At 36.0% G+C, this 19,081-nt stretch overlaps 1 protein-coding gene across 3 annotated transcripts in view; it reads left to right on the plus strand.

Annotated features, from left to right (window-relative positions):
* The window catches only part of FCHSD2 (FCH and double SH3 domains 2), a 365,055-nt gene that overhangs the window by 205,681 nt on the left and 140,293 nt on the right, over positions 1–19,081 (plus strand). The window lies entirely within an intron of this gene.

The raw sequence follows: 19,081 nt of genomic DNA on the forward strand, positions 1-19,081 counted from the left end.
AACACCAAAGTAGAAGTCCATACTTCTCCTATGAGGAAAAGGAGCAAGTCATTTAAAGATTTTCATAGTTCTTCTAGCACCTAGCTCAGTACTCTGCACATTTATTGTTGTTTTTAAATTCCAAATTCTATCTTTCCTTCCTTCTACTTCCCTGAAATAGTAAGCATTCTGATATAGGTTATACATGTTCAATCATGTAAAATATTTCCATATTATTAATTTTGTGGCAGAAAACTTCCAACAACACCAACACCAACAACAAAAACAAACAAACAAACAAAAAAACTTGAACATTTTCATAAATGTGAAAAATAGTCTTCTTCAGTTTGTATCCAAATGGTACAAGTTCTTTCTGTGGAGCTAGACAGTATTTTTCATTATGAGTCCTTTGAGATTGTTCATCATACAATGTTGTTACTATGTATACAGTGTTCTCCTAGTTCTGCTCACTTCAATCTGTATCAATTCATCTAAGTCCAGGTTTTTCTGAAATCATTCTGCTCACTCTTTCTTATATTAAAATAACGTCCCATTTTAATCATATACCATAACTTTTTTTAGCCATTCTCTAGTGATGGACATCATCTTAATTTTTAATTCTTAATCACCACAAAAAGAGCTGCTATAAATATTTTTATACAAATAGGCTCTTTTCCCTTTGGGGAGGGGCAGTCTCTTTGGAATAGACCTAATAATGGATCAAGGGGTATGCAGAATTTTACAACCTTTTAGACATATTTCCAAATTGCTCTCCAACTCCAGTAACAATGCATTAATGTCCCAATTTTCCATATCCTTTCCAACATTTATCATTTTCCTTTTCTGTCATATTAGTCAATGCAATGGGCAGGACATAGCAGCTCAGCAGGATTTAAATTTGCTCTAATCAGTAGTAATTTAGAGCAGTTTTTCTTATAACTATATTTAGTTTTGATTTCTTTGACTTTGGGTTTTAAAAAATATTGACAACTACATTTCAACATAATTAGCATCACAGAATTTCTATATGTTATCTGTCTAATCAGGAATTTTATTTTTATTATTTTTTTTATTATAGCTTTTTATTTACAAGTTATATGTATGGGTAATTTTACAGCATCGACAAATACCAAACCCTTTGTTCCAATTTTTTCCTTCTTTCCCCTCACCCCTTCCCCCAGATGGCAGGTTGACCAATACATGTTAAATATGTTAAAGTATAAATTAAATACAATATAAGTATACATGTCCAAACCATTATTTTGCTGTACAAAAAGAATTGTACTTTGAAATAGTATACAATTAGCCTGTGAAGGAAATCAAAAATGCAGGCAGACAAAAATAGAGGGAATGGGAATTCTATGTAGTGGTTCATAGTCACCTCCCAGAGTTCTTTCTCTGGGTGTAGCTGGTTCAATTCATTACTGCTCTATTGGAACTGATTTGGTTCATCTCATTGCTGAAGATGGCCACGTCCATCAGAATTGATCATCATATAATATTGTTGTTGAAGTATATAATGATCTCCTGGTCCTGCTCATTTCACTCAGTATCAATTCCTGTAAGTCTCTCCAGGCCTTTCTGAAATCATCCTGTTGGTCATTTCTTACTGAACAATAATATTCCATAATATTCATATACCACAATTTATTCAGATATTCTCCAATTGATGGGCATCCTCTCAGTTTCTAGTTTCTGACCACTACAAACAGGGCTGCCACAAACATTCTTGCAATACAGGTCCCTTTCCCTTTAAAATCTCTTTGGGATATAAGCCCAGTAGGAACACTGCTGGATCAAAGGGTATGCACAGTTTGATAACTTCTTGAGCATAGTTCCAAATTGCTCTCCAGAATGGCTGGATGTATTCACAATTCCACCAACAATGTATCAATGTCCCTGTTTTCCCACATCCCCTCCAACATTCCACATTATCTTTCCCTGTCATTCTAGCCAATCTGACAAGTGTGTAGTGGTATCTCAGAATTGTCTTAATTTGCATCTCTCTGATTAATAATGACTTGGAGCATCTTTTCACATAGCTAGAAATAGTTTCAATTTCTTTGTCTGAGATTTGTCTTTAACCAGGAATTTTTAAACTTTTTATGTGTCACAGACCCTTTTGGTGATCAGTCTTGTGAAGTGGACCTCTTCTCAAGAAAATGTTTTTAAGTTGATAAATCATAGGATATCAACGGAAACTAGTTATGTTGAAATGAAGACACTAACTCAAGGTGTGCACATGTTACACACAGATTCCCCAAGCTATATACAACCTCCAGCTGTGTTGGTTTATTTATTCGTTACCTTTGTTTGGCTATTTCTGAGAAATTTAGATAACAAGGAAATAGCTGCTATTATGATTGTTAAACAGATGGGTGATAATTATAAGCATTTTTATTCATTGGTCCAATTTTCACATACAAAAGGCAAATCTATTAAGTTTAGAGGGTCACCAGTTGCTGAACTACTTCCATAAGAGGAGTCTTTACTTGCTGCAGGATTTTATGATACAGTTTCTTTCCTAATTTCTCTTTTGTCAGGTTCAGGCTGTCAATTTAAATGGCTTCATACCCTTGACCAGGAAAGTGTTGCAAAGTGGGCTTTGAGTAGCCCAGTAAAGAGTCCTTTTATAGGGAAAGGAAACAGGATCATAAATCCCAGAATTTGAGAACCAGCCTTCAAGGTAATGATCCAAAATCTTCATTTTAAGAAAGCTGAGGCTTGTTTTACCAATAGAAGCAAATTCCTGCTTCCTTTTTTAGTGATGTCTGGTTTCCATTTTAGTTATTTGGAAGTTTTTTTGGTTGTGGAAGATCCAGTAAACATTTTTTCAAGTTTGATGGACTTTAAGCAACTTGGAGATATTAGTAGCTGCTTCTCAAAGACTTGGAGGAAGTGAGTCTCAATATGCTTCCTGCATGGTCAAACTTAAATGAAGAAATTGGAATTAGTCAACAGCAGGGAGGGGGTCAGTCCAGACACAGAACAGCTTAGAAGAATGTCCAGATCAGCATTATCACTCATGAAATATTCACATGGTAATCATTTATACTTTTTAGGAGTTGCTGCTTTGCACCTTGCTACTTTTCTCTCTAATAGTGTGCCAAATGTATATGCGTTGATAATAAATCAACTGTAACATACTACTGATAGAGCTATGAATTGGACCAGCCACTCTAGAAATTGTTTTAGAAATGTCAAAAGTCACTAAATTGTCCCATGTTCTCAGAAGGCCTACTAGCCATGCAGTATTGATTATATGCTTCAAAGAGGTCCCACATATAAGCACCATCCAATATGTTTCTATTCCATTTTCTGCCAAACTTATATAAAAGGCTCTGTCTTATTAGTTGCTTCTACTCGCTCTTCTCAGTAATTTTAATCTGACATAGTTCCATTTCGTGGTCATTTCTTATTTGATCACCAGCTCTGAATTCACTACTTTTTCTTAGTCATTTTTCTTGACCCCACTACAGCATGATGAACATCTTCTCCTCTTGGATATCGTCACTTCTCTGGGTTTTCATGACATTGTTCCCTTTTGGTTCTCCTATTTGTCTGACTCTTCCTTCTCAGTCTCTTTTGACAGATGATCATCCAAATCCTATCCCCAGCTGTTAATATAAGCCCCAAACTCTGTCCTTTATCTTCTTCACTTTTTTCCTTTAGCCTCTCTTGTGGTGATCTCATAAGCTCCTGTGGATTTAATTTTTATCACCATAGTGATAACTCTGCTGAACTATAGTTCTATAACACTCTTAAATGAGTATTTCATAGGCATCTCAAATTTAACAAAACAGAACTCATTGTCTTCCTTCCCCATCCCCCAACTCATATTGCTTCTGAACCTATTTGATCAAGGGCACCACCATCCTTGTCACCCAGATTCCCAACCTTAGTGTCATCCTTAACTCCTCACCCTATTTGTGTAAGCAGTTGTCAGATCCTGTACTTTTTACCTCAACAGCATCTCTCACATCCATCTCTTTTTCCTCTATTCTCACAGTAATTGCCTTAGTTCAGACACCACTTTTCTAGACTAATGTCTTCCTAATTGGTCTTCCTGCCTCAAGTCTCATCTTATTCCAGTCCTTACTTTATTTTATTAATTAAATAATAATTGCCAAAGTGATGTTCCTGAAGTATATATCTGACTCTCTTCCCCCAGGACTTCAGTGGGAGCCCATTACCACCATATAAAAATAGAAACCTTCTACTTGGCATTTAAAGCCCATCACAACCTGGCCTCAACCTCATTGTATAGAATTCCTCTCCATAGTCACTATGGTCTGGCCAAATACACCTTCCTATTCTTTCTCACACATAGTCCTTTATCTCTTGGCTCTGTGCATTTGCACTGGCTGTCTCCACAGCTGGGATACACTCTTTCCCCTTAGCTCTGCCTCTTAGAATTCCTTACTCCCTTTGAGATTCAATTCAAGTCAGGTTAATGTCTCTTCCCTTACCAAAATGATTTTGTAAACACTTTGGATGTCTGTGTGTGTGTGTGTGTGTGTGTGTGTGTGTGTGTGTGTACTGGACCAATTTGGCCGAAAGAGTCTAAAAATGACAGAGAATACATCTCTGTGTCAGATCTCTCTTTTTTCTCTGGAGACATGTTTCCCTCAATTGCCTATTCCCATTACACTCAGACTAACAAAAGATAGAGATTAACATTGCTTATAAAGAAAGACAGAGTAAATGTGTAAAACAGAAAAGCAAGCAAACTTTTCCTGTGCTCAGAAGAAAAGGTCTCAGATTTCTGTGAGAGAGACCAAAAGGAAGGACACAGGATCACAAGCATATGTACATCCAGGATTACCACCTTGGAAGGTGCTGTCCAAGAGAATTTCTGCAACACATTTGTTCTGAGAGTCTTCATTCCTAATCATCCTAAGCAGCTTCTCCCCCTTTCCTTGTTGTAATTGCCTTTGCCTATGCTATCATTCTCTCAAGTTCACATGTGTTCTGGTACCTTCCCATTGTGTTTGTCCTTTTTGAAACTGCTTTCTTTTTCAAATCTGTTTCTTGAACTAAGTGAACTAGCCTTTAAAGGTCACCCTGAATCATGGCCCATCATTCTTCATCTTACCTCATTGCTTCCTGTTTGATTCACTCAAGGGATTAATTTAAACTTCATAAAGGGATCATCTTTTATAATTAGTTTAACACTTTGTTTTCTACTCCTTTCTGTGGTAAGATCACTCCCTTTCACAAGTACAGAGCTTTTTTGTTTTTAACTATCACAATTTGTTTTAGTATAAACCTAAACATGAGATCTTAGAACCAAGGAGACTAAGTTTAAGTGCCAGCTCTGTACTAACCATGTGACCTTGGCAAATCACTTAACTTTGAGGCTTCCACATCCTCATAGTTGAAGGGCATAGTTGAAATAAATGATCTCTAATGTCTTTTATGGTTATGGTTCCATGAGCTTATGAATACTTTATCTATGGCAAGTATTTGCATTATATGCTTTTCAATGTGTAATTGTGCATGAAATGGTTGATCCTTCATATAGTAATGTCAGCCAATTTCTGGGAGATAGTTTGTTTAGGCTGAAGGTATGATGTTCTGCCAGGAAAGCCCTAAAAGACTTCAAGCTGGAAGGTACCATAAAGATCAGAAAATCCAACATCTTCACTTTACCCACTTCACCTGGGTCATGAATTGCAAGGCTAGGACTTATTCCCATTTCAATTTATCAGATATGTACCAATCCTGCTTTGGGATCAGGTACCATTTCCCTGTTGTGTATGACTAAGAATTTTTATATAAAATACTGCAGAGAAAATACAAAGAAATTGAAGGAAGGGAGAGCACAAACATCTAGAAGGCTAGAGAAAGGTCTCCTTTAGGAGGTGACACAGATTCTGCATTGAAAGAAGCAGATTTGTTGTGCCCTGCCTTCTAGAGCCTCCAAGTTGGAGTGACAAAACATACTATGCTTTCTAGAGCCCCCATGCTGGGGTAATTAAAATATACCATCTTAGTGAAGAAGTGATGAGGCAAGACTCCTGAGGATGGTGGAAATATGGAGTCTGTTTATTCCCAGTTCTTTTGTTGGAATCCTTACAAATTCTAATTAGAGTTGATCTAATCTTACAAGAAGATGTTTTGGGCAGAACCTGAAACAAGGTACTAAGTAGAACTAATTAATACAAGGCTTGTGTTCACACCTTTACTCATTGGAGTTCACAAGTATGGGAGTTTCACAAAGTAAACTTTGTAACTTTATGAGTTCACATCTCCCTTGAAGCTCTTTGGGCCAGAGAGCACTATGGGAGAAAACCCACAATCCCTCTCTTGAAGGAGCATAAATAGAGCTTCAATGGGCCAGTCAAAGAAGTTTTTCAGAGTGAAGAAGCTACAAGTCGAGATTTCAGCGGAATTACGCCAGAAGCCCTCTCTCCGAGGCAAGGCAGAATATTTTCCACTTGCCTGGCTGGTGGCAGAAGAAGAGTTTTCAGAGGAAGAAGCTACGAGTCGAGAGTTCAGTGGACAACCAGATTCATCTTCATCTCACACCACTGTGGTAGGTGGCTGGGCTCCTGCACGCCCCCCACTGAGACCAAGCTGGTCTGAAAGACTCACCAGAAAGCTAGCCGAGCCCCAAGTGAAGGAGACAAGAGATTCATTCCATCTCTGTGCTGGTTGAAGGCTGAAGAAAGCAGAGGCAGAGGCTGAAGGACAAAACCTTTGGATTTGGAGACATTCAGAAGGTTCTAAGCTAAACTAGCTGTGTTTTGAGAAGAACAGGAACTTCAACATTTGAACTCACCACATTCTTTCTCTTTTTTATACCCTAATACCTTTATGTAACCGAAACAACAGTGGACATGCACTAAGTATATACTGTGCACGTGGGACCACATAAACAATTTGCTGTTGTATGTAGTTTGCCACCTGGTATTACTCTTTGCCACCTGGTATCACTCTGCTTCAATCACACACAAGTTGTCACCACTCTCTGACTTCTCAGGAAGGCCGAATGCCCTTAGGGGAGATGGGGAGCTGACCAGACATTGTCAGCAGGTTCCCTCTGGGCTGAAGGGTCTTATACCTCACCCATAGTTTCCCCACTGTCTGTGACCCTCTACAAAGATTCTACTAGGATGAAATGAGAAGAAATATTAGAAGAGAAGAGAAGAAATTCTGAATATGCAGGAGAGACAGAGAAGGAAATTCAAGAGCGGGAAATGGGATGTCCTTCATAGCAGGGGAATAGAAAGAGCTAGAGGGAGTTTAGAGATGAGTGCTCTGAAACTGTTAAGTGTATAGGAAAGGAAGTCAGAGAGACCCATCTGTGACGGGATGCCCATAAGAGAGGCACCAGTGAGTAACAGGAGCTAGATTTTGATTATAATATAATATAATTAGGTTTTGATTCAATTTAAGGGAGAAAAAATTTTCTAACAATTAAATAAGGATGGGAGCAGCTACATGATGCAGTGACTAGAGCAGACTAGTGTCTTGTAGTCAGGAGGACCTGAGTTCAAATCCAGCCTCAGACACTTAACACTTACTAGCTGTGTGACCCTGGGTAAATCATGTAATCCCAATTGCTTCACACACACAAAACTCACACAATCAAATAAGAATGGATACTGGACCTGTGATTTCACAGGTCTAAAAGTATGTTCAATACATATTGTCTCCTTCTCTCCATTTGAATGAGGAAAGTAAGTTTTTTCATCTCTTTTTTAGGGCAAATTTTAGTCATTAGGCAACATTTAGTCTCCTTTTTTTCTTTTTTCTTTTCCATTTATATTGTAATAATTTTTTAAGAGATATAGTAGTGAAGTAGTTCTCAAAACCACTAGGGGTCCCTTAGAACTCTTCAGATGATCTACAAGGTCAAAATTGCTTTCAAAATCCTAGTAAGGCATCATTTTCTTGTTAAAATACTCCTCTTTTCCAACTCTACATCTGCATAAGGCCATATTTTTTTTATATACTTCCAACTAAAATAACATATAACAGAATGAATGCAAAAGCAAATATGAGGATCCAGCTGTCTTTTATTTAAGACATATATTAAAGAGTGTTGAGAAAATATGTAAAAACAATGCTACTCCTTGGTTTTTTGTTTTGAAATAAGTAGGGTTTTTTAAAATGTTATTTATGTTCATGTGAAATTAATCTATTACAATTATTTTAAATGAATTAAATAGTTTTATAATTTGTTTTAATAATGTGGCAAATAGCAGTAGCTGTAACACATATAAACAAAAGTTCTTTAGATTTCTTAAGAAGTGTTAAAACTATAAAGAGTTCCTGAGAACTTGTTTGTTTGACAATTGCTGTGGAGTAGTGAACAGAAGGCTTACTTTGAAAGCCCAAAGAGCCTACATTCAATTCCTACCTCTAACACACACTGGCAGTGTGTCCTTGGATAAATACTTCATTTTTCATTGCTTGTTTCAACTCTAGATTAGATTATTGTTGCAGAGTTGTTTACCTACATTCTTTCTCCCCCCCCCCCCACTCCGCCTTGCTGAGGCAATTGGGGTTAAGTGACTTGCCCAGGGTTACACAACTAAGATGTATTTAAGTGTCTGAAGTTAGATTTGAACTCATGTCCTCCTGACTTTAGGGTTGGCACTTTATGCACTACACCATTTAGCTGCCCCTTGACCTACATTCTTAACCAGAAGAATTTCCTATACCAGTAAAATCAGTCCCCATTTCTATCTCTAATCATTATTTATATTGTTTTCTTGGTTTATTTCAGTTCATATAAAATCCTTGTGTTCCTTCATTATTCCTATTCATTGTCTCTTACAGGCACAGTACTATTCTATTACATGCATGAGCCACAGTTTATTTAGCCATTCTTCCATCTCATCCATTTCCAAGTTTGTTGCTATTAAAAGAGCACTGCTTTGAATATTTGGTATCTATGTAATCTTTATTCCTTTGACTTCCTTGAGGTATTTACTTAGCAGGAGAATCTTTGAGTCAAAAGGTATGAATAATTTAGTCCCTATCTTTCTCCAAAAGGAAGATTATAATATTTAGAAGAGGGTGCTTAAAAGTGCTTCAGCAGAGAAAAGGGGAAGAGAAGAGGAAGGAAGAAGTGATAGAATCCAGAACTGACTATATTTTCTCTTCATTGACCCAGTACTACCCTGAAAGCTAAATAGAACAAATCTGATTACTCATCTACTTGACAGCTTGTCTAGTATTTGGAAGGTAGCCATCAGGCTTTCCCTACTTTGTTCCCTTTTCTAAGCTGAGCATTCTCAGTTAGAATGATTCTCAAATGAGATACTTTCGAGACACCTCTCCACTTTAGTCATCTCCCTTTGATTACAACTCTGCTTTATCAAGCATAACTCCTATTTTATAGTTTCCAAACCTACACAAACAGGTAGCCACTGCTTTCTTGACCATGTAAAACTCTTAAGGATTGTTTAGAATTTGTGTTAATTATTCTCCTGAGTAATCATGTGGCTTTAAAACCTAATTCATTGGGTTTCTTCCTCTTATTTCTGTATTTAATTTTGTCATCTCTCTGAAGATCATATTCAAGGAGGTTTGGCTGGAGAGGGATAGTGGCTGGAATCTTTTTCTCAGAAGATTAACATTACATTTGATTTCTCTGGCTGATGAAGTTCAGCTTAAACTGAAGTCTTAGGGAATTTCCAAGCATTTGACTGATGAGTATTAGGTGTTGAATTTATTTTCATTTGAAAAGATAAATGTGGGAATACAGTCTTGCTAGTTCAGGGGCTTTTTCTACTCTGGTTCAGAATAGAATTTGCTGTGAGCTTTTTGTGGGGGTTGCAACCAAATTTGCAAGTTTCAAAGCCTTTAAAAAAAAAAAAGAGGCAAAGAGCATCTCTGTTAATAGTTCATGTCATTTGGAGTTTCCCCTCAGTCTTATGGGTGGGAATTGGAAACATTCTTCAGTGTGGTTTCTTAAGCAAGCATTATAGTTCAAAAGTAAGAAATTTTTTTTCTGGGAGAGCAAATGGGAGCCAAGTGAGAATTAATACCAAACTTTTATATCCTAAATTTGCAGGAAATTTGAAAAAAAAAAACCCTAGAGGAGAGTTTAAATGTATTCTTACTGAAAGTAGGCAATTCAATGATAATGTTACAGAATTTTTTTTACTCTATGGACACAGACTGTCTGATCTGGAAAAAATTTGAAGAAATTGTCAGAGCTATGCAGAATGTTTATGGGAGATTAGACATCTGATCCAGTTGCTCTCATACTTTTGGGTCTCAGGACCCTGAAATCCCCAAAGAGTTCTTATTTGTGCAGATTCTATCTACCATATTTACAGTGTTAGGAATGGAACTGTCCATATTATTATGAAAATAACTTTGACTTTATGGATTTACCAAAGGATCTTGGGGACTCATCAGATTAGAAGAATGATTGATCTAGTTTAGCCTCCTTACTTTAAAAAAAAAAAAAAAAAAAAAAAAAAAAAGGAAAAGGAAACCCTGAAACAAGAAGAGACCAGCCCAGGATCCCATAGAGAGTGAACCTCAGAGCCTCAATTCTTTGAAAACAATAATAGGGAGAAAATGGAAATCAAACTCTTATAAAAGTAAATGTTGAAAACAAAAAATAAATTCTTTTTTTTAAAAAAAAAATAGGCACAGTTTATGCTGTAACGATGTAAAGAAAACAAACAATTTCAAAGGACTTAGGAACCTCTTATCAAGACAGTGATCAGTCATGATTCCAGAGAACTAATTATGAAAAATGCCACCTACCTGATGACAAAGAGGATGCAGAATAAATAAGTTGTATTTGGACATGGCCACTATGGGAATTTGTTTTGATTGATTATGCTTATTTGTTTCAGGAATTTTGTTCTTCTCTCTTTCCTCTTTTCGTTCTAATGGAATTGGGATGGGGATTAGGAGAAAAAAGTAAATTAGATAATGAAAATAAGTTTAATTTTAAACAATATCACAAGGGTGAGTCTTTGAATTAGATCTGTGACTTCATGACCACATGGAACTTGTTAATGATGAACGAGATAAAATGAGATCTTTCAAGACAGTTGTGAAAATCGAGTAAGGCTTCATCTATTTCAAAGTTTGAGTAGGCCTGAAGGACTTTAAGGTCAAGGGCATACTTAAGTCCCCTTCTTGTTATCCTCCCTATTTCAGCCAAATATGGGCAACTATGTACTTGTTGGCCAAGTTCAATTTCTTGGGCAGTTCCCGCGTTTAGAATGTAAGATCCTCAGCCAATAAGGATGAGGGTCAGTGGTGGGAGGGGGAATTTGCGTTAGGGATAAAAGCGTCGACCCTACCCCCTACAGTGCTTCCTCCCTTCGCCTGTCTGCTCGATGGTGGGACGCCCGATTCTCGCGAGAACGTAAATAAACTTTGCTTTGCTTCTAGAGATCTATCCAGCTGTTTTATTAATGGTTTCTGACCCACACAATGAGAAAACTTCCTCTAAGAATATAAGTAATACTTTTTCTATGATTTACATTCTTACTTATCTAGAGCATTAAAACATATAAATTTCTTACTTTTTGAAAATGATTTTGAGATTCGTATTTTATTTACATGTGAATGAAAAGTTCTTCAATGAAGCCTAGTGGAAGAAAGCTATTGGCTACACAATCATGTGTGAAAAAGTCTGTGTCCCTTTATACAGTGACTATTAAGAAAAGAATAAGACTACATGATTTCTTCACAACACAAGTGTGAAACGAAAATTCAAAATAAAAGCATTTCCCAAAACTCTATAGTCTTCAGTCTAATGTAGAGAGTAATTGTATCACTTAAACACTAGTGAAATTTTTTGTTCCTAGGAGAGCAAGGTTCAGAGCAAAACTCATCCAGGGTTTCTGCTTGTGTTCACGAATAGTATAGAGGCCCCTTTCCTTGAGACCTTGGAGGTCACATAGCCAATATATATCTGATGTAGAACTTGAAGCCAGGTCTTGTGAGCTCAGAGGCCTTAGATGGATTCTAAATCTCTTTCTTTTTGCAATTTTTCTTAAATCACAAGCAGTGAATAAGTGGAAATAAGTGGCAGAGACAGCATTTGAGCCCTTTCTGCTTTACTTCACAGTTGCCTGATTCCCAGCCCTATCAGTGGTGGCTTATATTACTGAGCAGAATAGTTCCTTAGTCTGCTCTGTGTTAAATAGGGATAAGTATTCTCATAGTACCTATTTCATAAGATTCTCATAAAATGTACAGTTTTAAAAAGAAGAGTAACTGTCATTATTACTTCTATACTTTAAGGATCTGGGATTTCTTTCTTGTGGGTATTCCTTCCATTAGAATAAATTACATCTCCTCCAGGCCTTAGTAGACAGTTTTGTGAATTGCTATAACAAAAATCATTATTGGCTGGCGACAGGCCTCTCAGAACACAACTAAGTTATTTTTCTGTGAGCTCATGAGAATCTGCTGAGATTGTATTGCACTGGCACAAGCTGCCATGTTGAACAATTTAGGATCAGTGTTAAATAATTGAAAGAACAAGACTGAGATTATGGAATCCTAGTTTTCACATTCATTAGCTATATCTCCTTAGACAATTCTATTTCTGACATTCCTTGCCTCTAATTTTTGGTGGAAGTCATTTGGGCAGCCCTGTAATGATCTTAGAAAAATAGTAGCATGTTAGAAAAACTTATAAAGGAGATTGTTCTTTTCAGTGTATATACGATGGGCTGCCTGAGCTGGACCAAGTTGAGATCCACTTGAGAAGGAAACCATAGGGAAACTGTGACAGTAATTAAGTTGTGAAATGACAAAAATGATGGTTTTAAAAATAGAGAGGTAGCAAGCAATTTGAAGGATGAAAGAAAAAGGAGAACAAAGAAAAAATTTTAAGTAAAAATAATTGTGAGACTAGCATTTCTAGTCCTATTCAAAGAATGCTAATACCTTTCTAATCACTGAATACAAGATACTAGACACTGAAATCCTTTCTCAAATTAAACTTCCAAGAATTCAAACTGCTGCAAAAAGTGCAACTTTTTTGGGTTAGACACATTGTTCAAATGACAAATGTACGTGCCAAAAACAGGACAAGTGTTCACAAGGTGGTCAGAAAAAGCAATACAAAGACACTCTCAAAGTCTTTCTTATGCACTTTAGAATTGATTATATGACATGGGAGACACTGGCATAGGACCACCCAAAATGGAGTACTTCCATCAGAGAAGGTACTGTGCTCTGTAAGCAAAGGAGAATTGAATTAGCTTAGAAGAAAATGGAGATGGACAGACTTAGAGAAGCTACCCCAAATGTTCTTAGGTGTAAAGTCCAAGATAGTTCCCTGGAGGCCTCAGGAAGAGCCGGAATCAGGATAAGTAAAAGTCCTTGGTTTTCAAGGGGAGAAATGAAGGAGATGGACAAACTGCCACAAGCTCTCCACCAACCTCCCTTCTCCTGGTTCTGATGCAAAGTGAAGTTCTCTGGCCTCTCTTACCCCACCCCTTAATCTTACCTACAATTATCTATATACACCAAACATCAAGCCAGCACAGAACAGTGAGAAGGACCATTTTCCTAAACATATGCTAATAGAATCATTGTCCAATAGGTAATTAGCCTTAAGTACTTGGTTGTCTGATTCAAGCACATCTTTTAAGAGTTTCAGTTGTTTACATTTAGGGATTATTTGTGTCTGACCTGTGACAGAGCATTCTGAACTCATCTTGGTCTGATCTGCCACAGTTGGACACACTAACTTGACTCTAACAGAGTGATATGATTTTGATCCTTTTTGAGAACAAAGGACAGCAACCAGCCAACCAATTTGAATTTATAAAGAGTTAGTGAATTCTTGTACTATGTCAGATATTAAATTTGAGCTTTGATATCACACAGAGTATTTGGGATGATAGAGGTACTGCTGTCTACTCAATACATACTTCATTTTCCCCTGTTAAAATAGCTAATGTTAAACTTGTTCTAACTTTCTTAGAATTAGATTCATATTACAGTCAAAAAACAAGATATCTGTAGCATAATCCTCCAAAAGATGCAAAGTTTGTTCTTGATTATTGTTACTTTGTAAATAGCAGAAGTTGTCTTTTTCTTGCTATCTTTGTTGCTTTATCTTTTTTACCCTAAACCAAAATTGAGTTTAATTAAGCAAGGATGTCCTATGTCAATATTGGGGAAGATCCAAAGTTTAGAGAATACAGTCCTTCCCTTCCTTGAATTCATTTCTAGTAGATAATAATCATAGCTAATATTTATATAGTATTTACATTGTGCCAGGCACTGTGGTAAGCACTTTATCTCACTTGATCATTTATCTCATTTGATCCACACAGCAGTCATGGGAGAAAGGTCCTTCTATTGTTCCCATTCTATAGATGAGGAATCTGAAGCAAACAGATTAAGTAACCAAGGTCACACAGCTATTAAGTGTCTGAGGTTGAATTTGAACTTAAGTGTTATCTTCAGACCACCATGACCCATCTAATATAGTGAGTGAATATAAGACTCATACCCAAATTAACTGTTTCATGAAAATTGTGTCATAAAGGTATAAAGTTCTACATGAGGTTTCAGGAGGGTCTTTTATTGACAGTAGGGATCAGGAAAATGTGTGTGGCTTGGTTTTTTATTTAAACTGTTACAACCTAAAATAAAGAGAAAGCCTAAAGAATAGAAAGACAGATATTTTAAAAGTAATTGACTTTCAAAAGTTGCATTAAGAATAGACGCATAATTTGATTAACTTCCCCTTCTGATTCCTCTAAATACTTCTTATTCACATGCAAGTTCATACTAGTTTCAGAATTTCTGTGGTAAAGTAAATTATAGGACTCCTATCAGAAACATTGAGATTATTCAAAAGATTTTTTTCAAATCCCAAGCATGGATGGTGGAAATATTCTTCCATTGGTGAGCAGCAGTTGCACAGATTTCTTTTTAGCCTGGCCCTCAATGGAATGAAATGTGTGGTGGATTTCTAAAGGGAATAATTGGTATTCACAATAAACAAGTATGATTTAAAAATTAAAAGTACACCTCAAATGTTCTTATTCTTAGGTGGGTGATTCTCTTTTTCCTTCCTTTTCATTGTTTTCCCAGAATTAAAATTTTATGGTTTTTTAATGACTTTTGCAACCTGATGTTAAGAATATAATCTTAGGAGAAACCAATTCTAGGAAAAGTGGCCGAAATTTGATCTTGTTAGGACTTGAATTAGAAAAAAGAAACAGAATTTGAGTTGAAAAAGACCTCAGAGGTCATCAAATCTAATCTACTATGGGAACAGGAATTCTCTCAGCCACATCCCTAACAAAGTCTAATCACCTGACCTTTACTTGAAGACCTCCAATGAATGGAACCACTGCTCTTCAAACTGTTTTATTCCTAAATCAAGCAATCTTGTCAGTAAGCTAGCATTTATTAACATTTACAGTATTTGGTACTGTGTTTTAGTTATCTATCTAATGTGTAAAATAGGTTGGACTAGATGATTTCTAAAGTAATTTTATGATCCTAAGTTTTTAAAAGCCAGTTTTAAAAGCATTTTGTAAGGCACTTGGGCAGACACAAAGTGCAGGTAGTATTTGGGGGGAGCGGGAGGCGGGGCTCATAGTCAAGGGTAATACAATTAGAATCATGACATGCAATTATAATATACAATGTTGCATGGTGAGTGCATTTATAAAGTTATGGAACAAGATCCTGTGTCTCTGAGAGGAAATATCATTCAGGAATTCTTCCCTGATGAGGGAATAACATTTGGACAGGTTTTAAAAGATGGGCAAGAGTTTGTGAACAAAACAGGAAAGTAAAGCATTCCAAGAATAAAGAACAGCAGGAGCAAAAGTGTGATAGTGGAAGCCTATTTAGGTCCTGTCCAAGCTGGCTAAAGCTTAAAGTACATTGAAGGGCAGTAATAGGAATACAGGACGGAAAGGTGAGGTAACACTTTAAATGTTGGGCAAGAAGAATTTGAACTTTTTATTTGATAAAGAATTCAGTAGATGTCATATAAATCTTTACACACATTTTTTACACTTGGCCAATGCTGGAATCCTTGTTTGCCCATGCATATTTGTCATAAAGATTAATTATTGAAAAAAAAAACACTTAAAGAAGAAAAGGTTCCCAATTCAAATAGCCAGGAAAAAAAAAAGATGAAGAAAAAAATAAGAGGTAATTTATAAGAAAATATAGATAGTTCATTGGCAAGTCTTTTTCTTACTTACATTGAGCTGTAATCTGCCTTTCTAATTCCCATTCATTGTTCCTAGAATGGTATCAGAATAAAACATGTAAAAAATTGTTTGGAGGACTAAGATTAAAATGTGTGCAATATGTCAAAATGAAGACTTGTCTAAATGCAAGCTCTTGAAGCTGTTTTTTAACAAAGGACAAAAAAATAGGTCCTAGAATCTTATGTAATAGTTCAAATGCTAGTATTCTTGATTTGGACAAAGTTATATACAAAGAAAAGAAAATACTTGAGTAATTAAAATGTAAATAAAGGTATAAATTCAACCTTTTAGTCTTGAATGATGTCAGTGAAAAAAATGATAGATATGAGGGCTAAAAGTCAGCCCCATTGTAGAATGCTGCTTCAAGTTATGAAATTTCATAAGCTTAGAAATATGAACTTACAGCAATGATATTTGGAACTGTGTTTTAACATATTTTGGCAAAACCAAAATAAAAATCCCAAAAGAAGACTTGTCCAGTTATCAACCAGAAGTTATTTTATTTTATTTTATTTATTCATTTAAATTGTTTTATAATAACTTTAGAACCCATGCAAGGGTAATTTTTTACAACATTATCCCTTGTACTCACTTCTGTTCTGACTTTTCCCCTCCCTCCCTCCACTCCCTCCCCTAGATGGCAAGCAGTCCTATATATGTTAAATATGTTGCAGTATATCCTAGATACAATATATGTTTGCAGAACCGAATAGTTCCCTTGTTGCACAGGGAGACTTGGATTCAGAAGGTAGAAATAACCCGGGAAGAAAAACAAAAATGCAAATAGTTTACATTCATTCCCCAGTGTTCTTTCTTTGGGTGTAGCTGCTTCTGTCCATCCTTGATTAATTGAAACTGAGTTAGGTCTCTTTGTCAAAGAAATCTACTTCCATCAGAATACATCTTCATACAGTATCATTGTTGAAGTATATAATGATCTCCTAGTTCTGCTCATTTCACTTAGCATCAGTTCATGTAAGTCTCTCCAAGCTTCTCTGTTATTCATCCTGCTGGTCATTTCTTACAGAACAATAATATTCCATAACATTCATATACCACAATTTACCCAACCATTCTCCAACTGATGGGCATCCATTCAATTTCCAGTTTCTGGCCACTACAAACAGGGCTGCCACAAACATTTTGGCACATACAGGTCCCTTTCCCTTCTTTAGTATTTCTTTGGGATATAAGCCCAGAAGTAACACTGCTGGATCAAAGGGTATGCACAGTTTGTTAACTTTTTGGGCATAATTCCAGATTGCTCTCCAGAATGGTTGGATTCATTCACAACTCCACCAACAATGCATCAGTATCCCAGTTTTCCCGCATCCCCTCCAACATTCATCATTATTTTTTCCTGTCATCTTAGCCAATCTGACAGGTATGTAGTGGTATCTCAGAGTTGTCTTAATTTGCATTTCTCTGATCAATAGTGATTTGGAACACTCTTTCATATGAGTGGAAATAATTTCAGTTTCATCATCTGAAAATTGTCTGTTCATATCCTTTGACCATTTATCAATTGGAGAATGGCTTGATTTCTTATAAATTTGAGTCAATTCTCTATATAGTTTGGAAATGAGGCCTTTATCAGAACCTTTAACTGTGAAGATGTTTTCCCAGTTTGTTGCTTCCCTTCTAATCTTGTTTGCATTAGTTTTGCTTGTACAAAGGCTTTTAAATTTGATATAACCAAAATTTTCTATTTTGTGATCAGTAATGGTCTTTAATTCATCTTTGGTCACAAATTTCTTTCTCCTCCACAAGTCTGAGAGATAAACTATCCTATGTTCCTCTAATTTATTTATAATCTCGTTCTTTATGCCTAAATCATGGATCCATTTTGATCTTATCTTGGTATACAATGTTAAGTGTGGGTCCATGCCTAATTTCTGCCATACTAATTTCCAGTTATCCCAGCAGTTTTTTATCAAATAATGAATTCCCAAAAGTTAGGATCTTGGAGTTTGTCAAACACTAGATTGCTATAGTTGACTATTTTGTCTTGTGAACCTAACCTATTCCACTGATCAACTAATCTATTTCTTAGCCAATACCAAATGGTTTTGGTGACTGCTGCTTTATAATATAGTTTGAGATCAGATACTGCTAGGCCACATTCATTTGATTTTTTTTTTCATTAATTCCATTGAGATTCTCGACCTTTTATTTTTCCATAAGAATTTTGTTGTTATTTTTTCTAGATCATTAAAATATTTTCTTGGAAGTCTGATTGGTATAGCGCTAAATAAATAGATTCGTTTAGGGAGTATTGTCATCTTTATTATATTCGCTTGGCCTATCCAAGAGCACTTAGTATTTTTTCAATTATTTAAGTCTGACTTTATTTATGTGGAAAGTTTTTTGTAATTTTGCTCATATAATTCCTGACTTTCCTTTGGTAGTTAGATTCCCAAATATTTTATGCTGTCGACAGTTATTTTGAATGGAATTTCTCTTTGTATCTCTTGCTGTTGGATTTTGTTGGTGATGTATAAAAATGCTGAGGATTTATGGGGACTTATTTTGTAACCTGCTACTTTGCTAAAGTTATGAATTATTTCTAATAGCTTTTTAGTAGAATCTCTGGGGTTCTCTAGGTATACCATCATATCATCTGCAAAGAGTGATAGTTTGGTTTCCTCATTGCCTACTCTAATTCCTTTAATCTCTTTCTTGACTCTTATTGCAGAGGCTAGTGTTTCTAATACAATATTGAATAATAATGGTGATAGTGGGCAACCTTGCTTCACTTCAGATCTTACTCAACCAGAAGTTATGAAGAAGGTATTCAGAAAGTAAAGTCAGCATATCAGGCCAAATGTAGTACTCTGAGCAACTCAACTAAGAACAGGTTCCAGTCCATTTATTAAGTGGTATATCTGACAAGCCAAAGGGAAAGGAGGTAT

This window comes from Antechinus flavipes, chromosome 3 (genome assembly GCF_016432865.1).
Source record: "Antechinus flavipes isolate AdamAnt ecotype Samford, QLD, Australia chromosome 3, AdamAnt_v2, whole genome shotgun sequence".
Lineage (NCBI taxonomy): Eukaryota > Metazoa > Chordata > Mammalia > Dasyuromorphia > Dasyuridae > Antechinus > Antechinus flavipes.